Source organism: Nerophis lumbriciformis, linkage group LG36 (assembly GCF_033978685.3).
Source record: "Nerophis lumbriciformis linkage group LG36, RoL_Nlum_v2.1, whole genome shotgun sequence".
NCBI lineage: Eukaryota > Metazoa > Chordata > Actinopteri > Syngnathiformes > Syngnathidae > Nerophis > Nerophis lumbriciformis.
In genome coordinates this window covers 5,853,950-5,879,575 of record NC_084583.2, presented here as the reverse complement: position 1 = coordinate 5,879,575, position 25,626 = coordinate 5,853,950, and the positions used below count along the sequence as shown (strand labels likewise).

Here is a 25,626-nt window from a genome sequence, read left to right as displayed (position 1 = left end):
CACTCACATTCACACACTAGGGCCAATTTAGTGCTGCCAATCAACCTATCCCCAGGTGCATGTTGTTGGAGGAAGCCGTGCAGTCACGGGGTGAACATGCAAACTCCACACAGAAAGATCCCGAGCCCGGGATTGAACTCAGGGCCTTCGTATTGTGAGGCACATGCACTAACCTCTGTGTCACCGCGTTGCTCACAATCTCCAACAATACGTCTTGTCGGTGTATTTATTATTTTAAATCACACAAATCAAAAGTTGATGACATGTATCTCTAACGTAACACTTACCAGGTCATGTTGACAAAATCAAACACTGCACTTGAATTTTTTTTATTTTTTATTTTATGGGGCAAAAAAACAAACTCTTAAAATAGTATAAATAAATGTGTACAATCTCCAACAATACACATTTATTTATACTATTTAAAGAGTCTACTTTTCTATGTATATGATATTTTATGGAACTTTGTGCCCCATAAAAAAATTAAATACAAGTGCAGTGTTTGATTTTGTCAATTAACATGACCTAGTAAGTGTTACGTTAGAGATAAATGTCATCAACTTTTGATTTAAATCATTAAATACACCGACAAGACGCATTCAAGGACATGAATAAATGAACCAGCGATACAAGACTATGTTCCGGGACACCCGTGAGCCCGAGCGGTCCTACGCCAGGCGTCTGACCGAGAGTGAACACTCACCAGCCGGACATGTGGAGCGCACTGGTCGCCTGTCATCTTGGAGCTGGACCAAGTTTAGGAAGAGACCCGGAAGCGGACAAGCGCGTGGACCTGGAATCTACTGGGTGGACGACTTCTTCTCAACGAGTCGCTTTTCCACGGTATGTCACGGAACTACAATATGAATAACACCGAAAGCTCCGTCGCTGAGTGGGGCAGTGAACGCCTCAACTTTACTGAGAGAAGAAAGAGCGAGAGAGGCAGAGAGAGAGGCAGAGAGCGAGAGAGCGAGAGAGCGAGAGAGAGAGAGAGAGAGAGAGAGAGAGAGAGAGAGAGAGAGAGAGAGAGAGAGAGAGAGAGAGAGAGAGAGAGAGAGAGAGAGAGAGAGAGAGAGAGAGAGAGAGAGAGACGATTTGGGGGAGGGGTTACAGATAGGCTCCACCCACCAAGATCCAACATTTCACACGAGCAAGAAGCACGATTTTGTAGACAAGTGACTCTAATAATTTGGATAGTATTCATCCCACAATGGGGAAATGATGTTGCTGTAGTGTGGATACAAAAAGTCCACAAATAATATGATTTAAAAAAAAAAAAAAAGCATGTAAACAAGAGGGAAAGTTCAAAGGGCATAAAATACACATTAAAAAAGCACACAGCTGATGCAACCAGCTGGCACTTCAGCGGTGCCATTTCTACATACAGCTACAAAGTGAAACGCCATGAAAACCTCCAAAAAAGAGCAGCAGATATAAGTCTGCCCACGAACCCCCCCAGTCAGCGTATGAGTGAGAATCCATCGAGTGCACAGGTGTCATACTCAAGGCCCGGGGGCCGGATCTGGCCCCGGCACTTCATTTTATCTGGCTCACAAACGCCTGGAAATAATATGTGTCAATAAAGTACCTTCTCTTTTCTTACTAAATGTATTCGTTATTTCCATTTTGACTGAAAAAAATACAGTTTTTAGTCTACTTTTATACCTTTCCATTCTTACCCGTTCCATTCTTTGCTACTGTGTGGAACAATTTCCCTTGTGGATCAATAAAGTTTGTCTAAGTCTAAGTCTAATAATTTTGCAATGCAGTCTGCTGAAAACGATGGAAAGTGCCACTATATCGCAACTCACGATGTGCTCAAAGTTGGAATAGCCACAAAACAATTGTTTTAAGATATTCAACACCCTACTGCCATCTGGGGGCTAAAGTGGATAGTGCACACAACGCCCCTCAGCCCCAATTTGTCACGTTTCATGTGGCAGGAAACCGTGACGAATGGGGCCATATGAATCCCCTTCCTACTGTATATGTACTGCAGGAAATTGCATGTTTTTTAAACTTTAATATTATCTAATGTTGCAACAAATATATTTTTCAAACATTTATAAAACAATTAAATACATACTTAAACATCTCTTTGACTTATGATTTTACAGCAAGTTCTCCATTAAACTGTACACTGTAAAAATTATAATACATTTTAGAGGTGGGGGAAATCATTGATTTTTAGGTTAATGACAATTCCAACATGGACGATTATAAAACCGATTAGTAAACGTGAATAATCGATAAATGTATTGTAAATAATTTAATGCAGACTCTTTCTAAAATGTGTCTGACTGCAGCGAGCACTTATGCTCCAGTTTTGCGCACATTTAATATAACATAATAAATGTAATGGGGATTAATTTGACTGTTTATTATAGCCCTTTGAGACACTTGTGATTTAGGGCTATATAAATAAACATTGATTGATTGATTGATTGATTGATTGATTATAACAAATGCACTGTTTTTAAATGTTGCAAGTGATAAACGCTTATTAAATAAAACTGCATCAACATACATAAATAATGATGCAACATAATCGCTTTTTAATCGAATCGTAGCTCCTGAATTGTAATCGTAATTAAATCGTGAGGTGAGCAAAGATTCCCACCGGTAAAATTGACGGTGGTTTTTACAGCACATTCATTACAATTTTTTAAAACTTTACCTCCGTTTTTTACAGTAAAATTCTGTCAACTGAGCTGTTCTGTTTTGTTTTCCGTAAAATCTACGGTTGTTGTTTTTACGGTGTATAAAAGTACCATATCTTTCGGACTAAAGGGCGCACTTAAAATCCTTTCAATTTCTTAAAAATCGACAGTGTGCCTTATAACCCGGTGCGCCTCATATACGGCAAAATTCTGGTTGTGCTTACAGACCTCGAAGCAATTTTATTTGGTACATGGTGTAATTATAAGTGTGACCAGTAGATTGGAGACATCCATCCATCCATCCATTTTCTACCGCTTATTCCCTTTGGGGTTGCGGGGGGCGCTGAGACAAGTGTTGTAAATTAGCTTTGGCTACAAACACTATGATGCATACATTGGATAACTGTTTCATATATCTATGTTTCTGTATCTGTCCCTATTTCAAATAATCCTTTATATATGGCAGGTACACATAAGAGATACGTGTAAACTGCAAGATGACAATCTCAAAACTTTAAATGTTCAATTGAGAATATTAAACAATACCACAGCGCTAGAAAATCTGTCAAAATGTTTTTAGTACGACTTCGGTAAGCTATGAAGTCGCACCGCTTGGCGCATTAAACATACAAGTATTATTATGGTGTGTGTATAAGAACCTGAAAATGGCACCTATTAGCAGACATTATCTGGCGTTGTGTTTCACAATAAAATGCAAAACCAACTTTTCTTACCTTCTGGTACCTGCTGATGTGTATTTGGGGTCTGCATAAATCCTGAAAATTTGAGGGCGTCCGTAATTGTAGTCCGTGCCGACACCGTAGTCATAAGTTTCTTTTTTTCTCTATCTGGTTCTTATGGGACATTCATCCTCCACTGTTGCCATTTCTAATATAAAGTAGTGTAAAGTTCTTACTTATATCTGTCAGTAGACTAGCTATCAAAGCGCTAAAAACTGTAGTGGGTTTACATAATTCACCCACGGAACTTTAGTTAAGAGAGACTTCCGGTCGGACGTTTTTTCACGGGACACATTTCCGGCGTTGATGTTGCATTATTGAGCCACGAATGAGAAGATGCTTCTCCGTTATTGATTTAAGTCAAGTCTGAATGTCATTTAAACAGTTAGCTCAACAAAGATGACGGGGAGAAGACGCTGTCGAAGGTGAGCCACGTAAATAAGACCGCCCACAAAACGGCGCATCCTGAGGAGATGCTCAGAAAGCTACTTGAAGATGATCTGTAAAACATAATCTATGCAACACTTTCACCAAAGAACCACCATCACATGTAAAGTGGACCACAAGGAAGTGTTTTAAATTTAGAAAAAAATCATGATATGACCCCTTTAATGTGCCTTTTGTATGAAAATAGACCTGAATAGACCCGCTCATCGGCAGTGCGCCTTTTAATTCGGTGCGCCCTATGGTCCAAAAAATACGGTAAATGGAAAAACGGTACCACATTTTTTTACGGTTTAGAAAAACTGGGAGCTCTGTTGCCAGAACTAATAAAAACAGTGGTATTGTAAAACACTTTTTTTACTACAGTGAAAATCTGGTTGCCAGTTTTTCACAGTAAAATCTAATCATAATCAAATGCAAAGGCAAATTCATATATTATTCACTGTTAAAAGTGGCCCTCTGAGGGAAGTCCTAACTGCGATGTGGCCCTCAATGCAAATGAGTTTTCGGATACGTGCTCATTTAGCGCCGTGAAGCTCGTGCACCCCGACGCTCAGCTCCGTCTCTTTGTCCGCACCTCCTCCGGTCTCTCCATGCGGAGTCCGGTGTGGCAGAGAGCCAGCAGCTGCTCTCCGGTGCAAACATGGCCATGGCCAAAAGGCTCCCCAGGGCAGTTCCGAATATCACAAAAAAGAGTCAAAAAACACAGCAAAAGTCACAAAAGGGCCCCTCTGGTTGCACAGTCCCGAAAGGGCCCGAATCAGACAGCAAAAAACACTTGAAAACAGGAGAAAACATAAAAGGAGGATACTCAAGAGTGCAGAGCTCCTGCAACCAGCAGCCACTACATTACTCTAATAATTAATTTCATGTGCTTGTTGTTTCACGGACACAAACAACTTAACGACATGAGACTCACGAGCCATTACAGACATTTAATGTCTAAAGACAGACTGTCCAACTATTTGGTCGTTATTGATTCTTTGACATGTTTAAAGAACGAAATGCTGTGGAATTGATTGATGGAGCAATTAGAGCATGCATTAATTACTTGGCTGTAGCCAGCAGAGGCGCTGTTGTCTGAAGGAGGGGTTCCACACTTTTTGGGTCAACGGATATGCTCTAGAGGTGCAAAAATAAAATAGATTTCCAAATTAATCTCGATTCTTATTTGTAACGATTCTTAATCGATAAAACATTTTATTTTTTTATTATAGTAAGAAGCTTATTGACTACGGTGTCGCCACGGACTACACGGACGCGCGCAATTTTTCAAGACTTATGCAGATCCCAAATACAGATCAGCAGGTACCAGAAGGTAAGAAACGTTGATTTTGCATAATATTGCGAAACAAAACGCCATATAAAATATACACACACCATAATAATACTCGTATGTTTAATGCACCAACAATCCATCAAGTGGTGCGTTTTCATAGCTTACCAAAATCGTACTAAATCATTTTGATAGATTTTTGAGCGCCTTGTGTAATGTTCTATATTTTCAATGGAATATTTTCATATAAAGCACCGGCTCCCCCCAGGGCTGCGTCTTGAGTCCGCTGCTGTTCACATTGATGACACATGACTGCTGCGCCAGGTCCACGACTAACCACATTGTGAAGTATGCGGACGACACGACAGTAGTGGGCCTCATCCGTGACAACAACGACATGGACTACAGGGAAGAGGTGAAACATCTGGTTAACTGGTGCAGAACCAACAACCTGGTCCTGAATGTCGACAAGACCAAGGAGATTATCATCAACTTCAGGAGGCACAAGTCCAGCCACACTCCACTCTTCATCAACGGCACAGCAGTGGAGATGGTAAGCAGCACCAAGTTCCTGGGGGTGCAGATAACTGACAATATGACCTGGTCCCTACACACCGGAGCTCTTGTAAAAAGAGCTCAGCAGGGCATGCTTCTCAATTCCCCCCAAAAACAGATTAACTCACTGGACTATAAAGACAATATAACATACACCCATAAACGTGGATGCATATGCAAAAGTGCATTATATTTATCTGTAATCTATTTATTTATATCTGCACCGTATTGCTCTTTTATCCTGCACTACAACGAGCTAAGGCAACAAAATGTTGTTCTTATCTGTACTGTAAAGTTCAAACTTGAATGACAATAAAAGGAAGTCCAAGTCTAAGTCTAAAATGTTGGTGTTGTTTACTTGAGTCATATTGCCATCATATTGCAGTCTACACGTATCTCTTATGTTTGACCGCCATCTACTGTTCACATTTATCATTACACTATGTACCAAATAAAATTGCTTCGTGGTCGGTAAGCAAAACCAGAATTATTCCGTACATTAGGCGCACCGGGTTATAAGGTACTGTCGAGTTTTGAGGAAAAAAAAGGGACTTTAAGTGAGCCTTATAGTCCGGAAAAATACGGTATCTGCTGTACACATTTACTTTAGAAAAGAGAAGTGTTGGATACTTCTCTTGTTGCCTTATTTGTATTTTACTTTATTAATTGTTTGGGTAGAATTGTATTTAAGTAATATAACAATATATCACAGCTGTTTTATGGAGGAATGTAGTTAATCATAAAACTGGCACCAAATGTTATCGAAAAGTGTTGATTTTAAATCGAGAATCGATTCTGAATCACATCGTTACTCCCAGGAATCGAATCGAATCCTGTGGTGTTCAAAGATTCACAGCCCAAACAGGCCCATTTTTGTCAAACTTTGGATGCACTGGTTTAAAAAAAAAAGAAAAAGTGAGAAATGTGCAAGTGTACTCCCAGCATATTAAAAACATTGAATAATTAAAATTTCAGGCCTCAAAATGTCTTAAAATCTCATAAAAAGTTGTATATGTATATTGACTAAGCTAGGTGTTAATGATACTTGTTTATATTGACAAATGTTGTTCAATTAACAACACGTACAGTATATCTAGCTTGTGTGCTATTGTGTGCTTAGCTGTTGTGTAGCTGCTAGCTCCTCATCAATCATTTAAAGTTTACTTATTACTTATTTTTACTTACTTACCCTTAATTACAAATGTCTCAAAAGGCTGCTCCGAGTAGCCTATAGCCTACAATGTTTACCTTTTGTAAATAACTTGATTACAATACAACCAATGTGTAGTTATTGGAGAACATTGAGATATTTACTGGCCGTGCAGTGAACACACTGACTGATTGTAAGGGAGCTGATAGCCGATGTTTTAGATGCTAGCAGATGTACTGTGATACTTGTTTTTTGATATCGGACCGAGGTCCGATCTCAAGATCACATCGGGACACCAATAAAAAAAACAGAATTTAAAATTCACTAACTGTAACTGTCTTATAAGGTTCAGAGCAGGAGTGCCCAAACCTTTGCCTCCAAGGGCCGAAGTGAAAATGTGCTGAGGGGCTGCGGGCCAAGTAATTTTAAGCGTGAAACACAAACTGCTAAAAAGTTCCTATAATTAGTACCAATAACAATGATAGATGGCAACTTGTTAGCCTTGCGAACATGCCATCGATGATCATTTGAGCTTTCAGGGTGACCCAAACTTTTTCACTTCCGATACAATACTGATATGATACGGCGTGGCGCGGGTTGGGAGAGTGGCCGTGCCAGGAACCGTTAGGTTCCTGGTTCGATCCCCAGCTTCTACCAACCTAGTCACGTCCGTTGTGTCCTTGAGCAATACACTTCACCCTTGCTCCTGATGGCAGCTCCCGCCATCAATGTGTGAATGTGTGTGTGAATGGGTGAATGTGGAAATAGTGTCAAAGCGCTTTGAGTACCTTGAAGGTAGAAAAGCTCTATACAAGTAAAACCCATTTACCATTTTTTTTACTGATCCGATATTTATTGTTTTGTAGTGTGGAATGTTACAAAACCAAGTGAAATTAGTCAAACAGACAACAATGGTGAGTATAAAATGGTGAGTATAAAATAAATAAAATAACTATTACCTATCTGGAATGGAATTACTATTGGGTTGTAGTAGAGTGGTAATTGTGTTCATTGGACGGCGTGGCGAAGTTGGTAGAGTGGCCGTGCCAGCAATCGGAGGGTTGCTGGTTACTGGGGTTCAATCCCCACCTTCTACCATCCGAGTCACGTCCGTTGTGTCCTTGGGCAAGACACTTCACCCCTTGCTCCTGATGACTGCTGGCTAGCGCCTTGCATGGCAGCTCCCGCCATCAGTGTGTGAATGTGTGTGTGAATGGGTGAATGTGGAAATACTGTCAAAGCGCTTTGAGTACCTTGAAGGTAGAAAAGCGCTATACAAGTATAACCCATTTATCATTTAAATTGTTCTTAATGAAGTTAAGATCATGACACTGTAAGATGCGGACACATTTGTTACTGGACACTTTCTCATACACTTCTGCCCTGGAGACTTTGCATATGTAAGTAATATGTAACTAAAATTATTTGACACTTGTTTGTATTTAGACTGCAACATTGTTCAATTCAGAACCCATTATGCATGCCTAGCTGGCGTGCTATTGTACGCTCAGCTGTTGTGTGTAGTTGCCAGTAGCCTATAGCCTACCATGTTTACCTTTTGTATATGGTTAGACCACCCTTGTGTGCTTATTGGAGGACATTTAGATGTTAGTAAACTTGTCGTAAAACTAATATTGGAAAGTATAGATGCAAGTCGATATAATCCGATACTTGTTTCTTCATGCCAATATTGCACCAATATGTGGTATCAATATGGGATCAGGAAACCCCGTGTGCTCAAAAGGTCAGTATGAATATGTGTTACATTTGGGAAGCAACCCAAATGACTCGACTTTGAGTAAGTTTGGTAATCAAACGTCTGTATTTTTTGTTTCTTTTTAATGTGCGTCTATTTGATTATTCATGTTTTTTCGCCAATCACTGGAGGTCTTGGAACATCACGTCCAGAAATATGGGGGATCCAATTGTAACTGATATATAAAACCAACATAAAAACAACATAAAAACACCACAAAACATATAAAAATGAGCACTGGCTCCCTCATGGTGCGAGAGGAGAGAACAATGTTTTGACGTGTGTGAGGGACAGGAGCGGTATATTTTTTACCGTTTATTGTTTCAATGGTGGTCAGGGGCAAAAACCCAGTCTTATGCGAGTAATGGGATTGGGACGGCAACAACATGTTTAATGCCATTGTAGAAAGTTATCGATGGTTCCTTTGAACTTGAATCCAAAATAATGGAACAACAAACCACGGCCAAAGGGATTGGGAAGTATAGAATGCCTGGAAAGGACCAAACCATTATTTAATTAGCTGCTTTAAATTTGCTTTTTTGTAATTTTTATAATAATATAATTAAATTAAAAAAAAACATTAATTCCACAAAATATATAAAGATATATTGTTTTTAGTTTAATTTGGCATATTTATATACAAAAAAAGCTGTGTATCATCACACCGTGCTTTAACTATTGAGGCTTCACTGACAAAAAAAGATAAGAAAAAAAAAGCATTTTCTACATTATTTTCTCCTTAATTAAGTGTTAAATTAAATGTTAAAGTATGTCTTAGACATATTAGAGTGCAGCATATGTCTTGCCCAGCAGACACAAGACGTTAAAACAACGTTAAGAACTTGTTGAATTAGGTCCTGATGTTGAGCAACTCAAAGATAACGTTGAAACAACATGCTTTTTGACAATGTTTAATCAATGTCAGGTTCTGACGTTGATTTGATGATTGAATTTTGGTCATTTTCCAACCAATATTCTACAACACAAATAAAACGTTGAAACAGCATGCCTTTTGATGACGTTTAATCAATGTTGGGTTCTGATGTTGCTTTGACCAATGAATTTTGGTCATTTCCCAACCAATATTATACAACACAAATACAACATTGAAACAACGTGCTTTTTGATGACGTTTAATCAATGTTGGGTTCTGATGTTTGACCGTTTGATTTTGGTAATTTCCCAACCAATATTCTACAACACAAATACAACGTTGAAACAATATGCTTTTTGACGACGTTTAATCAATGTCGGTTTGTGACGTTGATTTGACATTGAAATTTGGTAATTTTCCAACCAATATTGTACAACACAAATACAACGTTGAAACAACATGCTTTTTGACAACGTTTAATCAATGACAGGTTCTGACGTTGATTTGGCCATTGAATTTTGGTAATTTCCCAACTAATATTATACAAAACAAATACAATGCTATTTTTTTTTTTGCTTTTTTTCTTCTTGTCCTGTCCAACTTCTCAGGCAAATCATATTGTTGATGTAGATGCCCATATCGGCTGTACAGATTTACTTTACAAAAGAGAAGTGTGGGGTACTTCTCTTGTTGCCTTATTTGTATTTGAGTTTATTCAATGTATTTATATTATTATTTGGTGCAGCCGGGACGGAGCAGGAGGGGATGGAAAGAGAAAAAAAGGAAGACAGAGGGGGAAATTGTGGGGACAAGAGGGGGATAAGACAAAAAGACAAAAACAACAACAGCAAACACAACAATAACAACAACAGCAACATCAATAGAGCAACATCAGCAAATACGATATGTACAAATATGATGATGAAAGTGATAGCAAAGATGCAGTTAGTGAAATAAATAATAATACAGAAACGACAATGAGCATTATTACACTACAAATGGAGCAATACCAAAAATGTACCTCTATTATCAACAATACATGATATCGGTTGAAAAGGATTTGCAAATCATTGTCTTCTGTTTTTATTTACAATTTACACAACGTGTCAACTTCACTGGTTTTGGGTTTTGTAGATTTATTCATAATCATACGACTCAAATGTTAAAGTAAAAGTACCCATGATTGTCACACACACACTCGGTGTGGCGAAATTATTCTCTGCATTTGACCCATCACCCTTGATCACCCCCTGGGAGGTGAGGGGAGGTGAGCAGTGCCCGGGAATCATTTTTGGTGATTTAACCCCCAATTCCAACACTTGATGCTGAGTGTCAAGCAGGGAGGTAATGGGTCCCATTTTTATAGTCTTTGGTATGACTCGGGTTTGAACTCACGACCTACCGATCTCAGGACGGACACTCTAACTACTAGGCCACTGAGCAGTTGTTTACCATGGTCAGGCGTGGAACCTAATGGCTAGGGGAAGACAATACACAGTACTTGCCCATGCAGTCATGCACTACAAGATGACATCACCATGTTGAGGTCGAGTAGGAACGATAGCAAGCAAACCTGTCTCACTTACAGCCAACTTAAAGTGACATTCAATCTGTCACTTGAAGCGCACCTCTAGTGATTTGGGTCATCTGAAGCAGACGGTAACACAAAAGTAAACGTCAGCGCAGTCACCTCCAGGACTTGAACAACAAGGCCACCGTCCCTCAATCACTCAGTGCCGTTTTCCAGGTTTGATGACGGAACGCACTAACGCTCTTTCGAGTTTGTTTCACTGTGCAGAATGATGCAACTCTGGGCAATAAAAGCCACAAATCCGGTGCAAAGACACAAAAAGGCTTAAAGGCAGCAATTGGAATAATCACAGATATGCATGATGGTGATAAATGTGAGCAAAAGTGGCTTATAATTGGTAGAATGTCATTTAATAAGGACAATACAGTTCAACATAGTTCCAAAACAATGAATGCAACTGAGTTTATTTCCAACTCATGTGGGAGTTGAGGTGGTGTTTTTGTTTTGTTGTTTGTCTATGCACGGTGTAATCATATGTGCACATTATGTATTATTATTCATTGCTCATTTTTGGTTTTTCATTTGACTTTTGTAGCTTTGTGCTCTTTTTGTGTCTTTGACTTCTTTAATGTTTCCCTCCTGCTTTAAGTTTGACTTTTTGAGCCTGCACTGCAACCACGTATTTACCCTAATGTCTGATAAATAAACTCACTCTATCCTATCCCTTGTGGGCATTTAAAATGCTCTGATAGTTGCTTTAATTAAGCAACAGTGATGTCATGTGGTGAGAAATAACTAGGAATAACTGGGAATCTTTGGGCACCACACGATTCGATTGAGAATTGATTCATGATTCTTGATTCAAAATCGATTCCCGATTAAAAATCAATGCCTTTTCACTAACATTGGATGCCACTTATACAATTAAATACATTCCTCCATAAATAGACAAACAGCTCGGATATATTTTTTAATTACTTAAAAAAAAACTAGTTTTGTTTAATAAATCAATCAAAGTGTATTTATATAGCCCTAAATCACGAGTGTCTCAAAGGGCTGCACAAGCCACAAGGACATCCTCGGCTCAGATCCCACATCCCTGGGCGACCGGTGCAATGGACGTCGAGTAGATCTAGATCATAGTGTGAGGTTCCAGTCCATAGTGGGGCCAGCCAGAGATAATTATTGCTGAATTCAAACACAAATAAGGTCCTATCCAACAGTTCTCTTTGGGCATGGGCATCTACATCAACTATATGATTTGTCTGAGTGGCTGAGCAGGACATATTGGGAAAACATATATAGTATATATATATATATATATACAAAATATATAGTCAAGGTCACTGTGGTTTAACCGTTATAATTTATTGAATGTATCTTCAATAAAATCCCCTGTAGAGCAGGGAAACCTGCGAAACAGGCTTGTAGGGATGAAATAGCCTCTGTGATTTTTCCTGACCTAACGTACAGTATATTCCGCTCTACCCCGGTATTGAGTACTGTATAACGGTTAAACCACATTAACCTGGACTATATATATATATATATATATATATATATATATATATATATATATATATATATATATATATATATATATATACACACACACATTGCCCATCCATCCATCCATCTTCTTCCGCTTATCCGAGGTCGGGTCGCGGGGGCAGCAGCCTAAGCAGGGAAGCCCAGACTTCCCTCTCCCCAGCCACTTTGTCCAGCTCTTCCTGTGGGACCCCGAGGCGTTCCCAGGCCAGCCGGGAGACATAGTCTTCCCAACGTGTCCTGGGTCTTCCCCGCGGCCTCCTACCGGTCGGACGTGCCCTAAACACCTCCCTAGGGAGGCGTTCGGGTGGCATCCTGACCAGATGCCCGAACCACCTCATCTGGCTCCTCTCGATGTGGAGGAGCAGCGGCTTTACTTTGAGCTCCTCCCGGATGGCAGAGCTTCTCACCCTATCTCTACACACACATTGATTTTTGTTTAATCGATTAAGAATCGTTACAAATAAGAATCACAATTCATTCGAAAATCTTTTTTTTTTTTTTACACACCAAGCAATAACTAAAGGAATTAAAGGAATTATGCCTATTTGACCGTGTCCCTCGGGAAGTCCTGTGGAGAGTGCTCAGAGAGTATGGGGTAACGGACTGTCTGATTGTGGCTGTCCGCTCCCTGTACAATCAATGTCAGAGCTTGGTTCGCATTGCCGGCAGTAAGTCGGACACGTTTCCAGTGAGGGTTGGACTCCGCCAAGGCTGCCCTTTGTCACCGATTCTGTTCATAGCTTTTATGGACAGAATTTCTAGGCGCAGTCAAGGTGTTGAGGGGATCCGATTTGGTGGCTGCAGGATTAGGTCTCTGCTTTTTGCAGATGATGTGGTCCTGATGGCTTCATCTGGCCAGGATCTTCAGCTCTCACTGGATCGGTTCGCAGCCGAGTGTGAAGCGCCTGGGATGAGAATCCGCACCTCCAAGTCCGAGTCCATGGTTCTCGCCCGGAAAAGGGTGGAATGCCATCTCCGTGTTGGGAAGGAGACCCTGCCCCAAGTGGAGGAGTTCAAGTACCTAGGAGTCTTGTTCACGAGTGAGGGAAGAGTGGATCGTGAGATCGACAGGCGGATCGATGCGGCTTCTTCAGTAATGCGGACGCTGTATCGATCCGTTGTGGTGAAGAAGGAGCTGAGCCGGAAGGCAAAGCTCTCAATTTACCGGTCGATCTACGTTCCCATCCTCACCTATGGTCATGAGCTTTGGGTTATGAACGAAAGGACAAGATCACGGGTACAAGCGGCCGGAATGAGTTTCCTCCGCCGGGTGGCGGGGCTCTCCCTTAGAGATAGGGTGAGAAGCTCTGCCATCCGGGGGGAGCTCAAAGTAAAGCCGCTGCTCCTCCACATCGAGAGGAGTCAGATGAGGTGGTTCGGGCATCTGGTCAGGATGCCACCCGAACGCCTCCCTAGGGAGGTGTTTAGGGCACGTTCAACCGGTTGGAGGCCACGGGGAAGACCCAGGACACGTTGGGGAGACTATGTCTCCCGGCTGGCCTGGGAACGCCTCGGGATCCCCCGGGAAGAGCTGGACGAAGTGGCAGGGGAGAGGAAAGTCTGGGCTTCCCTGCTTAGGCTGCTTCCCCCGCGACCCGACCTCGGATAAGCGGAAGAAGATGGATGGATGGATGGATGCCTAATGTTCACAATCATTATGAAAGACAAGATGACAGATGTACTTTATTTTAATGCATTCTAACTCATAGTTAAACGTAATTGGCGAGTTCTCTATTCTGCCCATAAAACTCAATAAATAACCATTCAAAAAGCATCATCAATACTCCATTTACATTTTGTGACTTGAATAAATGAAGGTCCTGAGTAGTCCTGAGTTCAATCCCGGGCTCGGGATCTTTCTGTGTGGAGTTTGCATGTTCTCCCCGTGACTGCTTGGGTTCCCTCCGGGTACTCCGGCTTCCTCCCACCTCCAAAGACATGCACCTGGTGATAGGTTGATTGGAAACACTAAATTGGCCCTAGTGTGTGAATGTGAGTGTGAATGTTGTCTGTCTATCTGTGTTGGCCCTGTGATGAGGTGGCGACTTGTCCAGAGTGTACACCACCTTCCGCTCGAATGCAGCTGAGATAGGCTCCAGCACCCCACGTGACCCCAAAAGGAACAAGCGGTAGAAAATGGATGGATGGATATAACAAGTATTAGTGATATTGTTATTATAAGCGCTAACAAAGACAAACTATTTATAGCGGCGTCATGATCAGAGGAATCTAACTAGCTTGTGTGGCTAGGTTGGCATCATCTGCTATTGAGCTGCTTTCTCGCTTGGGAGTTTGTGAAAGTTTATTTTATATAATACATCATGCCTCTCACCATGATAGTAGAAGGATGAGGACAGGAGGACATAATCCGACGAGTTGGTCAACTTTTGGCCTTCCAATTTAGACCCGAAAGACAAAAAGTTGCTTGGTCTGCGCTCGGTTCCACCTCCTTTTCTATGTCGCAAGGATTATGAGTCATTCCTCATCTAAACAGGAATATAAAAACATCATCGCGGTCGGCATCCTAATGACAGCAGACATTGTACAGTAAGTGATGTTTCATTATGTTTGTCGTGTCTCATGAAGTCTGCAATGAGTAATAATCAGGGATGTTGTCGAAGGAAAAAGCGAACTTTGAAATGAATGTGCCGCGTATGCTTAAAATGAACAAAATACGTACAGTAAATATTAGTATGTTAGCAGTGGTGAGCAAGCTACTTGGAAAATGTAGTAAGCTAAACTACAAGTTACTCTCAATTAAATGTAGCTAAGCTACAGGGGAAACAATCCCCGGCGAATTGTAGCAAGCTACACGGCAAAAATAGCTAGCTCCATCAAAGCTACATTTAACAACAATTCTATCTATGGGGCCACATGTATAACATCAATGTTCATGTAACTGAGAGTGTACAGATATTATTAACTATCTGTCATTTAGCTGGGGATGCCCTGAAACTACCTCTAGGGGTCCCCACACCCCACTGTATGTATTTATTTTAGTGTGCCTTTTCTTTGGCCCACCCCTATTATGTTATTCATTTTCTCTACCTACAGTAAAAAAAACAGCATCTATCTATATCTTGACAAAAAAAACAATGCCTTGTGTGTTGTTTGGGAGCAGTTGGTAATGGTTATGTGCAGTAAAACTTTTCATGAACTCAACTCACCTTAATGTGTGTTCCTAAATTTGTTTTGGACATTGTTTTTTCTAAAAGCATACATTTGTCTAAATATGGCCAAGAACACGCATTATTGTGGGTTTCCTGGATGTCGCATTCATCACTAAACGAAAATTAAATCCGCGAGGGAGAATTCTTCTGCCATTTTCAAGAATGTTTTTTTCGGAGTGGTTAGCTTGAAGCGCCCCTCTGTCTCCGATTTTGCTTACTAGAGATTTTGCTTCCTAGTTTCGATGACCCGCCTTATCTTGCCCCTGATTGGCCAGTCTGTAACGTTTCGCCCTAACTTTAGCCAATTGTGACTCATCATAAGAAAACCAACCAATCAACATGGATGTTCTCCGTATGTATGGATGTTCTCATTCACCCAGGTCATTGGATTTTTGCCATATTTTTTTGGGCCTGGATTCACACTCCATTTTCTCTTTTTGTAGGTTTGATGTAAGCTACATTGGTCTGAAAGTAGCTAAGCTACAGGAAAAGCTACTCTTTAAAATAGTAGCTAAGCTACCGGCAAGCTCCTGAAAAATGTGGTTAAGCTACATAGCTTACATGTAGCCCATCACTGAATGTTAGTATAAATATGCCCGTTATTACCTGACATACTGTATATACTGACATCATGTACATAAAACTGTGATGGAATTGTTTGGATGTTTTTTAGAGCGCTTTAGGGGCAATAGAGTGACTTCCGTAGGCTCCCTTGTCAGCGGACTTTTGATCTCATTTATTTACAAATTGGAATGCACAAAAAGTGCTTGTCTTACATAAGAACTGTCAATGATAGGCAAAATTCCCCCCAAAAAGTGCAGTTCCCCTTTAAATTATTATCGGAAATCTTGAGGAAAAAGGTTTGCCGTGGATGATTTTCCACGTAACCCTCCCTCCTTACATTAAGGACCACAAAACGCTGCATGGCAAAAGTTCAAAGAAAGAACAGAAGCGGGGGAGTTATTTTGTCCAACTGTTTTACCGCTAAAAGATCCCACGACTGCACATGTCAAATACCGGACATTTCTCTCTTATCAATAGCAGTTCCAATGCATGCAATGTCATAATCACATTAGGTCGATACAGGCAGCCTCCAGCAACATGTGCAGGACTCGTGTCAGCAGGTGTGTGCACAAGAAACCACTAAATCACAGATCAGGCTTCAGCACAAACTGTCTATGGAAAACACTAAATCCACACATACAGATGTCATGGCCTTTCATTTCTCCGGAAGTGCTTTGCTGAACCGGAATCTAATCTAATACATTACTATATGAGTAATGTATTAATTTGACTTTTACAAACACGGTTTTGATTGACACTGTTTTGTTTTGTATAACAGGGAAACAACCTGGAAATCTAAGGCTCTCATTGATTAATTACCGTATTTTTCGGACTATAAGGCGCACTTATGTACGGCATAATTCTGGTTGGGCTTACTGACCCTGGAGCAATTTTATTTGGTACATGGTGTAATGATAAGTGTGACCAGTAGATGGCAGTCATACATAAGAGATACGTGTAGACAGCAATATGATGGCAGTAAATACCAAAACTTTAATTCACTCATTGTGAATATAGAACATTACACACGGCACTACAAAAATCTGACACAATGTTTTTAGTATAACTGAATTCAGTAAGCTATGAAGCCGCACCGCTTAATGGATTGTCGAAGCATTAAACATACGAGTAGGGATGATGTTGGAAACCGGTTCTCCCGATTGTTCAATAAGAAAAGAAGCGATTCCATGGATTCGAATCCCTTTTTGAGAACCTGTTCCCGTTATCGAAGCCACTATACCGTATTTTCGCGACCATAGGGTGCACCGTATTAAAAGGTGCCGTGTCAGTTACGGGTGCTATGTCTGTATTTAACGCATAAATAAGGCTTAGCGTATTTTTGGGCGCAGGCAGGGTTAAACATACACTATCTTAAAACATACGCTAGCATGCATGGACGCTGTTTTAAAAAGGCAGCAGGAGCAAAGCTGAGTTGGGTTGTACTTTATTAAAGTATTTATCAATGTACTCACATTATATTTTGATCAACCCTCATCCACAAATCCATCAAAGTCCTCATCTTCTGTGTCCGAAATGAACAGCTGGGCAAGTTCTCCATCAAACACGCCAGATTCCCTCTCCTCATTTTCAAAGTCAGTCTCGTTGTCCATTAGCATAGCAAGTTAGCACAACAGTAAAAGCCGACTTCTCTTGCCTCGTTGTGCGTATTGATTCGCTACCGTGCTTGTCTCCTCTTATCCAGTGTGCTTCACCGGGATGTCGAAAGTGAGCGGCACCTCGTCCATGTTGGTGATGTGTTTGTCCGCATTTTTTTTATTTACAATGCACATAGCAACACTATATGTTCACTGGGGGTGTGCCTTTAGCGTCCTCTCTCACCTGAAACCTTCACCCTTTTACGGCCGCATGCTGTCTGTCCTCAGTCACGTCCGCTTTTCCTCCATATAAACAGCGTGTCGGCCAAGTCATATAACATCTATGGCTTTTGGAACTCAGTGCACACTCAACAACCTATCTGAATTTGATAAGAGATTCGATAAGGAATCGGTTCGATAAGAGGATTCGATAATGGGCTCGAACTCGCAATGTTATGCAAAACCAACTTCTCTTACCTTCTGGGACCCGCTGATGTGTATTTGGGATCTGCATAAGTCCTGAAAATGTGTGCGTGTCCACAATTGTAGTCCGTGCCGACACCGTAGTCATAAGCTTCTTCTTTTTATCTACCTTCTTATGGGACATTCATCCTCCACTGTTGCCATTTGTAATATAAAGTAGGGTAAAGTTCTTACTTATATCTGTCAGTAGACTAGCTATCAAAGCGCTAAAAACTGTAGTGAGTTTACATAATTCCCCCACGGAACTTTAGATATTAGAGGGTTCCGGTCGGACGGTTTTTCACGGGACACTTTTCCGGCGTTGATGTTGCATTATTGAGCCACGGATGAGGAGATGCTGCTCCGTTATTAAGTAAAGTCTGAATGTCATTTAAACAGTTAGCTCCATCTTTTGACACTTCTTCGACTACCATCCTTGCACGCTGTCAAAGGTGAGCCACGTAAATAAGACCGCCCACAAAACGGCGCATTCTGAAGAGACGCTAAGAAAGCTACTTGATAATGGTCTGTAAAATATAATCTATGCAATATTTTGACCAAAGAACCACCATTACATGTTATGAAGACCACAAGGAAGTGTTTCCATTTTAGAAAAAAATCATAATATGACCCCTTTAATGCGCCTTATAATCTGGTGCGCCTTTTGTATGACAGAATACCTAAATAGACCCGCTCATTGGCAGTGCGCCTTTTAATCCGGTGTGCCCTATAGTCCGAAAAATACGGTAGACTATTACTGTATGCTACAACTTTATTTGGTTCTGTGGTGGGTTATTTTGCAGCCTTATTCAAAAACGGGGCGTATGAAAACTGAGGTACCACTGTAAAAATTATATTATTTCCAAAGGTAATGAATTATTCAGATATTCTCCCCAAAAGGAGTAATGCTAGCAAGCTGGACCTACCCTCTGATCTTATGTTGGAGCTCATCAGCCAGCCACCCTAAACTTGAGCAACTCCAACCTCAGTAAATTCTAAACTTGAATAATGTTTGTTGACACGACACAATGATTTAGGATGAATCCCAGCCGCTGAGAAACACCTAAAATACGGGCAGGGTAATAACCTGTGGTGGGCAGGGACTGCAGCAGCAAACGGGCAACTAATGAAGGCTGAAATACAGTCGGAGCAGACTGAAGTTTGCTTCTGTGCAGCCATGCCTTCTAACACCATACTCACCTCCGTGCAACTCCCGTGTCAGCTGGAGCCTCCTTAAGGGGAAGGTAGGCCCAAAAATAAAATCTCCAATTTTTTCACCAAAAAATTAGATACATGATTTTCTTCCCTACTTTTTAAAAGGGAACTGCACTTTTTTTTAATTCATTCTAACTCATAAGTAAATATAAATAAAAGTTGACCCAATGGGAAGTCCTCCATTCCGCCCATAAAACTCAATCAATAACCATTCAAAAAGCATCATCAATACTCCATTTACATTCGGTCACTTGAATATTAAGTATTATTGATATTGTTATTATAAGCGCTAACGCAGACGGAATATTTATAGCGGCGCCGTGATCACGAGCTTGTGTGCCACAGTTCACATGATCGACTGATCAGCTGCTTCCTCGTTTCCTTGTTAGTTAGACTTTAATGCAGATCATAAATCATGCCTCTCACCTGGATGGTAAAAGGATGAGGACATAATCAGACAAGGTGGTACACATTGACAGCCAATTTAGACCGGGAATGGCGAGAACAATTCAAAAAGAAGCTTTTTCTTCGCAAGGATTATGAGTCATTCTTCATCTAAACGGGAATATATGAACATCCGAGCAGTCGGCATTCTAATGACAGCAGACATTGTACAGTAAGTGAGGTTTTATTATGTGTTTTGGCTCTCATGAAGTCTGCAGTGAGTAATAATCAGTCATGTTGTTGGAAAAAAAAGTAAACGTAGTGATGCGATGTTGAAATGAATGCGCCATGTATGCTTAAAATTAACAAATTATGTAAATATTAAATGCTATTATAAATGTGCCCATTACTATATTGTTTATATACTTGCAGCAACTATATACAACCTCGATGAAGGTGTTTGGCTGTTTTTTTAAGGGCTTTATAGGCGGAATAGAGCGGTTTCTATAGGCTCCATTGTAAGCAGACTTGTGATCGCATGTATTTACTAGTTAGAATGCATTAATAAAAATACATCCATTGTCATGTCTTTCATGATGATTGTGTACGCAATAGGCAAAATTTCCCAAAAAAGTGCTGTTCCCCTTTAAAAAAATCAATGAATACAAATGACAGAGTTAATTCAAAACATTTATTTTGTATTATTTTATCAAAAACTGACACTGCACATACAGCGTCTTACACTTAGCAAAATTGTAACTTGAATAATGTTTTTGTTTCTTAGACCGAATATACATTTTATTTTTCATGTAATAATTTTCAAAGAACTTAATTTTGGGAGGCAATACTTTTGTTTTGAATAAAATACTTCTGTTAACAAAAATATAACATTGCGTGTTAAAAAAAATACTTATCTCCAACATTGAGGTTAGTAAAGTGCAAACTTAAAACTTGAATACAATAATTCTCTGAATAAAATAGACTATATTTTCAGTAAGTCAGGTGGATAAACGCAGGGTTTTCTATTCACGCATATTGGTGGTGTGCAGAGCGACTACTTTAGCGATTGTACTCCACTGTGCTTCTTTTTCTTTTTGTCATAAATGGTATCATCAGTGTTTGAAAATTACTTTCAAATAGATACTCGTTGCTTTGCCGAAAAAAAGTAATTGAATTGCTAACAGAAGTACTCGTTCATGAATGTAATAATTACTAGAGAAAGTAATTCATCCCTTACTTTTGGGGGAAAAAATTAAAATAAAAACATCGAGCATATGCAGTTGAAAGACGTTTCATATTTGAGCAGAGCGTGTGTGTATGCCTTTAAAATGTGGTGCCTGTTGCCAAGTGACGTGTGACATCAGCGCTCAGAGAGCAGCAGCACGCTTGTGTGTGTTAGCTTAGCAATGGCCGTTTGTGTTACTTCTGGTTAATAAAGAGATCCAATTAACCATATTAAAAGGCGCACTGCCAATGAGCGGGTCTATTCAGGTCTATTTTCACACAGAAAGTGCACCGGATTATAAGGCGCATTAAAGTGGTCATACTATTATACATTTTTTTCAAAATTTAAAATGTTTCCTTGTGGTTTACATAACATGTGATGGTGGTTCCTTTGTCAAAATGTTACATAGGTTATGTTTTACAGACAATCTTCAAGTCGCTTTCTGACAGTCGCTTCAGGATGCGCCGTTTTGTGGGTGGTCTTATTTACGTGGCTCACCTTCGAAAGTGTCCTCACCCCGTCATCTTTGTTGTAGCGTGCAAGGATGGTGGTGGAAGAAGTGTCAAATGATGGAGCTAACTGGTTTAATGACATTCAGACTTTACTTAAATCTATAACGAAGCAGCATCTTCTCATCCGTGGCTCACTAGTGCAATAACAACGCCGGAAATGTGTCCCATGAAAACCCGTTCGACCGGAACTCTAATAATAATGTTCCTTGGGTGAATAATGTATACTCACTATACCGGTATGTTTTAGCGCTTTCATGGCGAGTTTACTGACAGATATAGGTACGATCTTTACTAGGGGTGTAACGGTACACAAAAATTTCGGTTCGGTACGTACCTCGGTTTAGAGGTCACGGTTTGGTTCATTTTCGGTACAGTAAGAAAACAACAAAATGTAAATTTTTTGGTTATTTATTTACCAAATTTGTAAAATCTTCCACCAAAAATATTTTTCTTAGTTGAATATTTGATGTGAAGTAATCGGAAACTTGGATAAGTCAATAATTCGTGGTTGGGGGGGCGAGGGGAATAGTTGGGGCGGGGCGTGGTTGGGGGCGGGGTTAAGAGGGGAGGAGTATATTTACAGCTAGAATTCACCATATACATATATATATATACATATATATATATATATATATATATATATATATATATATATATATATATATATATATATATATATATAAGAAATACTTACTTTCAGTGAATTCTAGCTATATATATATATATATATATATATATATATATAGTTATTTTATTATATATATATATATATATATATATATACATATATATATATATAAATATATATAAAAGAAATACTTGAATTTCAGTGTTCATTTATTTACACATATACACACACATAACACTCATCTACTCATTGTTGAGTTAAGGGTTGAATTGTCCATTCTTGTTCTATTCTGTCACTATTTTTTTTTTTTTTTAACGGTAACATCTTTGTTTAGCAGGATTCCTATTGTCATTTAAAAAAAGTGTCATTAAATAGTTGTCCAACTTTTGTTTCAGAAATAAAAGTAGAAAAAATGGCCCAAAATGTGTTTTTTGATTTGCATTGGAGAATTCGAAATCGGAAAGTACACAGACTGTAACAATTCCTACTGAGAAACAGGTTCAACCAGTTATATCCTTTTTAAAGGAAACAAAAGGCTAATGCCTAAGGAGGACGACATGTTTGGGGACAAAATCGCTAGAATATTTCTGATTTTAAAACACATTAACACATTCGGATAATAGATTATGGATAATGGATAACGATCTGTTTTTCGTTTTTTATTATCAAACCAAAAAACAGGGGAAATGGATTTATATGTCATTATTTTTCTATTCCAAAGGAAAAACGAATGACCGCGACGTACATGGACCGAAGGGAGAAGTCCGGTACCCAGGTCCTTAGCCTTCTGGAAATGTAGCCTCAAAAACAATTTAGTTGAATATCCCTGGTAGAGTGAGTAAAAACTTTTTTTTTTTTACCTGAGTCTCTAGTTTGGGTCTGTGGGCTGAAGTGCTCACAGAGTTTGTCAATGCATGCTTTTTTTCAGCTTGAATAACAATTAAGTTTGACCGGAAAATAGGGAAGTTCTCGTCACCACTTGGAGAGATCACAAGGCCACATTTAGGCCATGATTGGATCGTTTAGGAAAGCTTGATTTGATTTCCCAAGGATTGAAGTGAACTGCAAGGGGTGTGTATGTGACTTTAAACAGGGTGTTAGTGTGCGCTGAGCCAAGAGAAGGCCGACCGAGACGTTCTTATCGTGCTCACGTTGCTTCTCCGACCCTCCGGCTTCACAGTAGACAGCCTGGAGCCACGCGCCATGCCCGTGATATTGACGGACACCAAGCAGCTTTGGGCTTTAGAGGAATAAAATGACAAAGCAAGTGAGGATACTCTCAGAAAAAAAATGCATAAAATGTACAATAACGCTTTTTGGACAGCAAGAAAGAGAGGAGAATTATTCACATAAAAATGTTATCAAATACCTCCTAGTAGGGGTGCTAAAAAAAGGTTAATCCTGAAGACACGGTCAGAAAGCGGCTTGAAGATGGTCTGTAAAACATCATCTATGCAACATTTTGACCAAAAAAACACCATTACAAGGAAGTAATTTAAATGTAGAAATATCATAATATGACCCCTTTAATGCGCCTTTTGTACGAAAATAGACTTGACTCGACCCGCTCATCGGCAGTGTGCCTTATCAACCGGTGCGCCCTATTGTCCAAAAAATACGGTTTCTTCTTCCAGGAAAAGCTCTTATAAATGTGCAGTACTTTGACTATAAAAGTTTGATCACAATAAGTTTTGTCAAAACAAAATGTTTTTGAGCTTGTATATATAATCCCCCATCATTTGGCAGAGCATTACTATACAGTTGGAACACGTGCAGAATGTGGCTTGGCATTGTCTTGCTGAAATAAGCAGGGGCGTCCATTAAAAAGACGTTTCGTCAATGGCAACATATGTGGCACCAAAACCTTTCAGCATTAATGGTGCCTTCACAGATGTGTAAGTTACCCATGCCTTGGGCACTAATACACCCCCATACCATCACAGATACTGGCTTTTAAACTTTGCGCCTAGAACAATCCGGATGGTTCTTTTCCTGTTTGGTCCGGAGGACACGACGTCCACAGTTTCCAAAAAAAATTAGAAATGTGGACTCGTCAGACCACAGAACACTTTTCCACTTTGCATCAGTCCATCTTAGATGAGCTCGGGCCCAGCAAAGCCGGCTGCGTTTCTGGGTGTTGTTGATGAATGGCTTTCGCTTTGCATAGTAGAGTTTTAACTTGCACTTACAGATGTAGCGAAAACTGTAGTTACTGACAGTGTTTTTTTCAAGTGTTCCTGAGCCCATGTGGCTTACACACACAGATGTTGATTTTTGATGCAGTACCTTCTGATAGATCGAAGGTCACGGGCATTCAATGTTGATTTTGCCGTGATTTCTCCAGATTCTCTGAAACTTTTGATGATATTACAGACCACAGATGGTGAAATCCCTAAATTCCTTGCAATAGCTTGTTGAGAAATGTTCTTAAACTGTTGGACAATTTGCTCACGCATTTGTACACAAAGTGGTGACCCTCTCCTCATCCTTGTTTGTGAATGATTGAGCATTTCATGGATGCTGCTTTTATACCCAATCATGGCACCCACCTGTTCCCAATTAGCCTGTTCACCTGTGGAATGTTCCAAATAAGTGTTTGATGAGCATCCCTCAACTTTCTCAGTCTTGTTTGCCACTTGTGCCAGCTTTTTTGAAACATGTTGCAGGCATCACATTCCAAATGAGCTAATATTTGCAAAAAATAACAACATTTTCCAGTTCGAACGTTAAGTATCTTGTCTTTGCAGTCTATTCAATTGAATATAAGTTGAAAAGGATTTGCAAATCATTGTATTCTGTTTTTATTTAGGATTTACACAACGTGCCAACTTCACTGGTTTTGGGGTTTGTATATAAAGTTTCTTTGTTTCTGTGCAAAACAATGGTATGTTAGGGTGCGTGTGGCGGCCAAGAGTACTACAGCCCCTCTCAGTTTGATACTTCTATATAGTCCTGTGAGCTAGAACAACACGTCACACACACATTAAATACATTACACCGGCTGTAGATTGTCCAGCATAGAAAAATGTTTCTGGAAACGTCAAATAGGCGACTTTGCTGACAAACAGATATAGCCCCCCCTCAGCCTTGTTTGCATACTGAAGCAGACAGGAAATACTTGCTTAGGAAACAAATACTCAGCACTGCCTCGTCCAGTTTCTATGATGGATTCCTTCAGTGCAAATCTGGTAAGTTAGCATACGCACTAAGCCGACAGGAGCGTGTGTAGCGGCAGCCTCGTGTCAACGTCCTTCACTGTATATGATCAGGAAACGTGCAAATCTAGAGATGTGTACTTGGGAAAATACTTGAAAAATGATTGTAATCATATAGA

At 40.0% G+C, this 25,626-nt stretch overlaps 1 protein-coding gene across 6 annotated transcripts in view; it reads right to left on the bottom strand.

The window, feature by feature from the left end:
- Positions 1–25,626, bottom strand: part of mid2 (midline 2) — a 367,099-nt gene that overhangs the window by 217,259 nt on the left and 124,214 nt on the right. For 4 of the 6 annotated variants that reach the window (XM_061930297.1, XM_061930303.1, XM_061930302.1 and 1 more), the window contains exon 1: positions 704–926. The exons of the other annotated variants lie outside the window; for them this stretch is intronic. The gene's annotated coding sequence lies outside the window, so the exon portion shown is untranslated. Of the gene's footprint in view, positions 1–703; positions 927–25,626 lie in introns of those variants that run through there. 6 annotated transcript variants of the gene reach the window in all.